The sequence below is a fragment of the Panulirus ornatus genome, chromosome 49, assembly GCF_036320965.1.
Source record: "Panulirus ornatus isolate Po-2019 chromosome 49, ASM3632096v1, whole genome shotgun sequence".
Taxonomy (NCBI): Eukaryota; Metazoa; Arthropoda; class Malacostraca; order Decapoda; family Palinuridae; genus Panulirus; species Panulirus ornatus.
In genome coordinates, this window is record NC_092272.1 from 10409719 (window position 1) to 10416774 (window position 7056).

Below are 7056 nucleotides of genomic sequence, written 5' to 3' on the forward strand. Positions count from 1 at the left end.
GTGAAAAAGATTTTGTGTGATCGGGGCCTGAACATGCAGGAGGGTGAAAGGAGGGCAAGGAATAGAGTGAATTGGAGTGATGTGGTATACAGGGGTTGACGTGCTGTCAGTGGAGTGAATCAAGGCATGTGAAGCGTCCGGGGTAAACCATGGAAAGCTGTGTAGGTATGTATATTTGCGTGTGTGGACGTGTGTATGTACATGTGTATGGGGGGGGTTGGGCCATTTCTTTCGTCTGTTTCCTTGCGCTACCTCGCAAACGCGGGAGACAGCGACAAAGTATAAAAAAAAAAAAAAAAAAAAAAAAAAATATATATATATATATATATATATATATATATATATAATTTTTTTTTATTATATTTTTATTATATATATATATATATATATATATATATATATATATATATATATATATATATATATATATATGAGAGAGCTTGGGAGGTGAGTCAGTTGTTGTTCGCTGATGATACAGCGCTGGTTGCTGATTCATGTGAGAAACTGCAGAAGATGGTGACTGAGTTTGGTAAAGTGTGTGAAAGAAGAAAGTTAAGAGTAAATGTGAATAAGAGCAAGGTTATTAGGTACAGTAGGGTTGAGGGTCAAGTCAATTGGGAGGTAAGTTTGAATGGAGAAAAACTGGAGGAAGTAAAGTGTTTTAGATATCTGGGAGTGGAGCTGGCAGTGGATGGAACCATGGAAGCGGAAGTGGATCATAGGGTGGGGGAAGGGGCGAAAATTCTGGGAGCCTTGAAGAATGTGGTATACTGGGGTTGACGTGCTGTCAGTGGATTGAATCAGGGCATGTGAAGCGTCTGGGGTAAACCATGGAAAGCTGTGTAGGTATGTATATTTGCGTGTGTGGACGTATGTATATACATGTGTATGGGGGTGGGTTGGGCCATTTCTTTCGTCTGTTTCCTTGCGCTACCTCGCAAACGCGGGAGACAGTGACAAAGCAAAAAAAAAAAAAAAAAAAAAAGAAAAAATATATTCTTTCACCCCTATCCCCAGGGATAATATACATATATAATGTATATATATATATATATATATATATATATATATATATATATATATATATATATATTTTTTTTTTTTTTTTTTTTTTTTTTTTTTTTTTTTTATACTTTGTCGCTGTCTCCCGCGTTTGCGAGGTAGCGCGAGGAAACAGACGAAAGAAATGGCCCAACCCCCCATACACACGTACATACACACGTCCACACACGCAAATATACCTACCTACACAGCTTTCCATGGTTTACCCCAGACGCTTCACATGCCTTGATTCAATCCACTGACAGCACGTCAACCCCGGTATACCACATCGCTCCAATTCACTCTATTCCTTGCCCTCCTTTCACCCTCCTGCATGTTCAGGCCCCGATCACACAAAATCTTTTTCACTCCATCTTTCCACCTCCAATTTGGTCTCCCTCTTCTCCTCGTTCCCTCCACCTCTGACACATATATCCTCTTGGTCAATCTTTCCTCACTCATTCTCTCCATGTGCCCAAACCACTTCAAAACACCCTCTTCTGCTCTCTCAACCACGCTCTTTTTATTTCCACACATCTCTCTTACCCTTACGTTACTCACTCGATCAAACCACCTCACACCACACATTGTCCTCAAACATCTCATTTCCAGCACATCCATCCTCCTGCGCACAACTCTATCCATAGCCCACGCCTCGCAACCATACAACATTGTTGGAACCACTATTCCTTCAAACATACCCATTTTTGCTTTCCGAGATAATGTTCTCGACTTCCACACATTCTTCAAGGCCCCCAGAATTTTCGCCCCCTCCCCCACCCTATGATCCACTTCCGCTTCCATGGTTCCATCCGCTGCCAGATCCACTCCCAGATATCTAAAACACTTCACTTCCTCCAGTTTTTCTCCATTCAAACTCACCTCCCAATTGACTTGACCCTCAACCCTACTGTACCTAATAACCTTGGAAGCAAGGGGAGTGGGGGAGGAATGGGATGTATTTAGGGAATCAGTGATGGATTGCGCAAAAGATGCTTGTGGCATGAGAAGAGTGGGAGGTGGGTTGATTAGAAAGGGTAGTGAGTGGTGGGATGAAGAAGTAAGAGTATTAGTGAAAGAGAAGAGAGAGGCATTTGGACGATTTTTGCAAGGAAAAAATGCAATTGAGTGGGAGATGTATAAAAGAAAGAGACAGGAGGTCAAGAGAAAGGTGCAAGAGGTGAAAAAAAGGGCAAATGAGAGTTGGGGTGAGAGAGTATCATTAAATTTTAGGGAGAATAAAAAGATGTTCTGGAAGGAGGTAAATAAAGTGCGTAAGACAAGGGAGCAAATGGGAACTTCAGTGAAGGGCGCAAATGGGGAGGTGATAACAAGTAGTGGTGATGTGAGAAGGAGATGGAGTGAGTATTTTGAAGGTTTGTTGAATGTGTTTGATGATAGAGTGGCAGATATAGGGTGTTTTGGTCGAGGTGGTGTGCAAAGTGAGAGGGTTAGGGAAAATGATTTGGTAAACAGAGAAGAGGTAGTGAAAGCTTTGCGGAAGATGAAAGCCGGCAAGGCAGCAGGTTTGGATGGTATTGCAGTGGAATTTATTAAAAAAGGGGGTGACTGTATTGTTGACTGGTTGGTAAGGTTATTTAATGTATGTATGACTCATGGTGAGGTGCCTGAGGATTGGCGGAATGCGTGCATAGTGCCATTGTACAAAGGCAAAGGGGATAAGAGTGAGTGCTCAAATTACAGAGGTATAAGTTTGTTGAGTATTCCTGGTAAATTATATGGGAGGGTATTGATTGAGAGGGTGAAGGCATGTACAGAGCATCAGATTGGGGAAGAGCAGTGTGGTTTCAGAAGTGGTAGAGGATGTGTGGATCGGGTGTTTGCTTTGAAGAATGTATGTGAGAAATACTTAGAAAAGCAAATGGATTTGTATGTAGCATTTATGGATCTGGAGAAGGCATATGATAGAGTTGATAGAGATGCTCTGTGGAAGGTATTAAGAATATATGGTGTGGGAGGAAAGTTGTTAGAAGCAGTGAAAAGTTTTTATCGAGGATGTAAGGCATGTGTACGTGTAGGAAGAGAGGAAAGGGATTGGTTCTCAGTGAATGTAGGTTTGCGGCAGGGGTGTGTGATGTCTCCATGGTTGTTTAATTTGTTTATGGATGGGGTTGTTAGGGAGGTAAATGCAAGAGTTTTGGAAAGAGGGGCAAGTATGAAGTCTGTTGGGGATGAGAGAGCTTGGGAAGTGAGTCAGTTGTTGTTCGCTGATGATACAGCGCTGGTGGCTGATTCATGTGAGAAACTGCAGAAGCTGGTGACTGAGTTTGGTAAAGTGTGTGAAAGAACAAAGTTAAGAGTAAATATATATATATATATATATATATATATATATATATATATATATTTTTTTTTTTTTTTTTTCTTTTATACTTTGTCGCTGTCTCCCGCGTTTGCGAGGTATATATATATATATATATATATATATATACATATATATATATATATATATATATATATATATATATATATATATATATATATATATATATATATTTATATATATATATATATAATTTTTTTTTATTATATTTTTATTATATATATATATATATATATATATATATATATATATATATATATATATATATATATATATATATATATGAGAGAGCTTGGGAGGTGAGTCAGTTGTTGTTCGCTGATGATACAGCGCTGGTGGCTGATTCATGTGAGAAACTGCAGAAGATGGTGACTGAGTTTGGTAAAGTGTGTGAAAGAAGAAAGTTAAGAGTAAATGTGAATAAGAGCAAGGTTATTAGGTACAGTAGGGTTGAGGGTCAAGTCAATTGGGAGGTAAGTTTGAATGGAGAAAAACTGGAGGAAGTAAAGTGTTTTAGATATCTGGGAGTGGAGCTGGCAGTGGATGGAACCATGGAAGCGGAAGTGGATCATAGGGTGGGGGAAGGGGCGAAAATTCTGGGAGCCTTGAAGAATGTGGTATACTGGGGTTGACGTGCTGTCAGTGGATTGAATCAGGGCATGTGAAGCGTCTGGGGTAAACCATGGAAAGCTGTGTAGGTATGTATATTTGCGTGTGTGGACGTATGTATATACATGTGTATGGGGGTGGGTTGGGCCATTTCTTTCGTCTGTTTCCTTGCGCTACCTCGCAAACGCGGGAGACAGCGACAAAGCAAAAAAAAAAAAAAAAAAAAAAAAAAAAAATATATTCTTTCACCCCTATCCCCAGGGATAATATACATATATAATGTATATATATATATATATATATATATATATATATATATATATATATATATGCCTTCAGTGCATTACACATGATTGCTAGAGTGTGGATGCTTGTAAATGAGGCCATCTCTCTTTTTTTTTTTTTTTGTTCCTAAAGCTACCTTACCAATGCAGGAAATGGCCTTCCTCTGTCTGCTCCTGGTACTACCTCACTATGTAGGAAACAACAATCAAGTTTGAAAAAATTATTTCATATGTGTACACTATTTCCTGCATGAAGAAGGTAGCATCAGAACAGATGACTGAGCCCCAGAGGATAAAAGATCCTCACTTAGCTCTTTCCTCTGTTCCCTCATTGAGAAAGTAATACAGGAGAGGTTTTGAGCCCCCCATTCCTGTCCCTTAGTTGCCTTCTGTGACCCACAAGAGATCTAAGGGCAGAGTTCTTTTTTCCATTTCCCTAGGTGTGTGTATATATATCTTTTCTTTCATACATATATATATCCACACCAATACTTCTTTATTATTGTACTGCTCCTTCTCTATCCTCACACCAGATCTTCATCACCAAACTGGTCCTACTCTATCCCCACAACAGGATTTCTTTATCATCATACTGGTCCTTCTTAATCCATAAACAAACACTATATATCACCACACTTATCCTCTTATATCGCCATACTGGTAATTTTTTTATCACTACTCAGGTCCTTCTTAATTCCTACACAAACACTTTTTTATCACCACTGGTTCTCCTCCATCACCACACAGTCATTCTTTTTCATTACCACAAAGATTCTTCTTAATCCCCAAACAAACTTTTTATCACCACAAGGATCATTTTTAACCCCCAAGTTTTTTTTATTAACTTACTGGTTCTCCTTCATCACCACATGGGGATTCTTTTATTGCCACAAAGATCCTTCTCATTCCCCAAACAAACAGTTTTATTACTAAATTGGTCCTCCAAGTAAGCTATAGTTGGTAAGCAGTCACTGTCTAGGAGGAATATTACCAGTGTTACTACCTGCCTGGGTATTGAGAGGGTTAGCGATGGCTGCATTGTAAGCCAGCACTCCAGAAGATGTCAAGCTACACTCCTTTGACCCTGGTAGCTGTCTTTTTTTTCTGCCTCTCCCACAAGTGGACTACTGGCATTCTGTCCACAAACTCACAATCTCTTCTTATATTACGTAACACTTGACGATAACTCACACGGATCATTCTTCATAGTTTTAGATTTTCCTGAGGTGAGTACTATGTGCTAGCCCTGCGTTTTTGAAAAATGGTATGACCAACCCAACAGAATGAGGAAGTATGAAGAAACTTTCATTTTCTCAAAAATTTGTAAATACTTTCCCTCATTTTTTCTTTTTCCATATAATGATTCTCTCTATATTTCAGTTATGGCCTGGCCTTGATAAAACCTTCAACATAAAAAACAAATGTAGATGTAGTATGCAGGAACATTAGATGGAGGCATTAGGCAGAAATGTAGGTTGGAATGTTAGGCAGGAACATTGGGTAGACAAATTAGGTAGAGGCAGTTTGAAACATTTGGTATGAACCTCTTCAAACACTGTGCAAGAGTTACCCTCTGCCAGTGGCCTGTTAAGGGTGAGGCAAAAAAGGCTTAGAAGCAGCACGGGCATTCAACAGTTATGGAGACTCTTCTCCAGTGGCCATTCCTTTGAGGGAGTTTCTGAAGAGAACTGGCATCAGAGAAATGGATATAGACTGATCTTCCTTCTTTGCTACACAAGTCATTTTAATCACAACACTGGTCCTTCTTTATCTAAACACAGGTCCATCTTTATCCCCTGGTCATGCTTCATTGCTACGCTGGTCCTCGTTAATAACCACATTAGTCCTTTATCACCAAACTGGTCCCTCATTATCACCATATCAGTACTTCTTTATCACTAAATTGTTTTCTAATATAATATGCATCCTTCTTTATCACCATAATGGTCCTTCTATTCAACACGTTTATGCTTCTTAATCATTCCACTTGCCCTCAACCTTTATCATCATACTGGTCCATCTTTATCATCACAATGGCCCTTTTTTATCATTGCACTGGTCCTTTTTGCCACCCCACTGTCCCTTCATTAGCACCACAAATTGTTCTATATCACCCCACTGGTCCATCTTTATCACCTCACAAGTCCTTTACCATCATCATTAGTCCGTAACCACCCCACTGGTCCTGTATTACCTCAATGGTCACTTTCTATCACCCAACTGGTCCTTTATAAATCCACTAGTCCTTTTTTTTATCACCCTAATGGTCTTTTTTATCCAGTCGTCCTCATTAATTAGTACATCTTCAGGAATTGAAAGCAGTGCTTTATAAAGTCAATGTCGTTCATGGTTCCAATCAAAGTGGTAGGTTAAGTGGTTCCTGTCATGTAAGGTCGTAGATGGTTCTTGAGAAGACGTTAACAGTTTCCGTCATGTCAGGTCGTAAGTCGTTCCCTAAAAGGATTAATATCTTCAAGCGAGTCGTACTTGGTAACAGGTTTGTGTACTACCTGTCTTCAACCATCAACAATCACAACAAATGCTTGCGCTATATACGATTTATAAAGAATATTAATAAAATCCAAAATTATGATGCAAATAACAAATATTGATACAAATCATTCATGAAAAAACATTGCATATGTCTGTATACCTAAAACTCATCCATATACATTGATACAGACACTATATAATGAGAATATGATTTCTATTGTTTATTATTTTTGTAAGCCGAAAGTAAACTAGATATTAGTCCACAACATTCCAATATAATGTTTA

The 7056-nt window shown here is 38.8% G+C and overlaps 1 protein-coding gene across 4 annotated transcripts in view; it reads right to left on the minus strand.

Annotated features, from left to right (window-relative positions):
- Positions 1 to 6793, minus strand: part of PIG-V (phosphatidylinositol glycan anchor biosynthesis class V) — a 160285-nt gene extending 153492 nt beyond the window's left edge. For 2 of the 4 annotated variants that reach the window (XM_071690959.1, XM_071690958.1), the window contains exon 1: positions 6473 to 6746. The gene's annotated coding sequence lies outside the window, so the exon portion shown is untranslated. The other 2 variants (XM_071690960.1, XM_071690957.1) reach the window with 2 other exon arrangements.
- Positions 6794 to 7056: the final 263 nt, after the last annotated feature.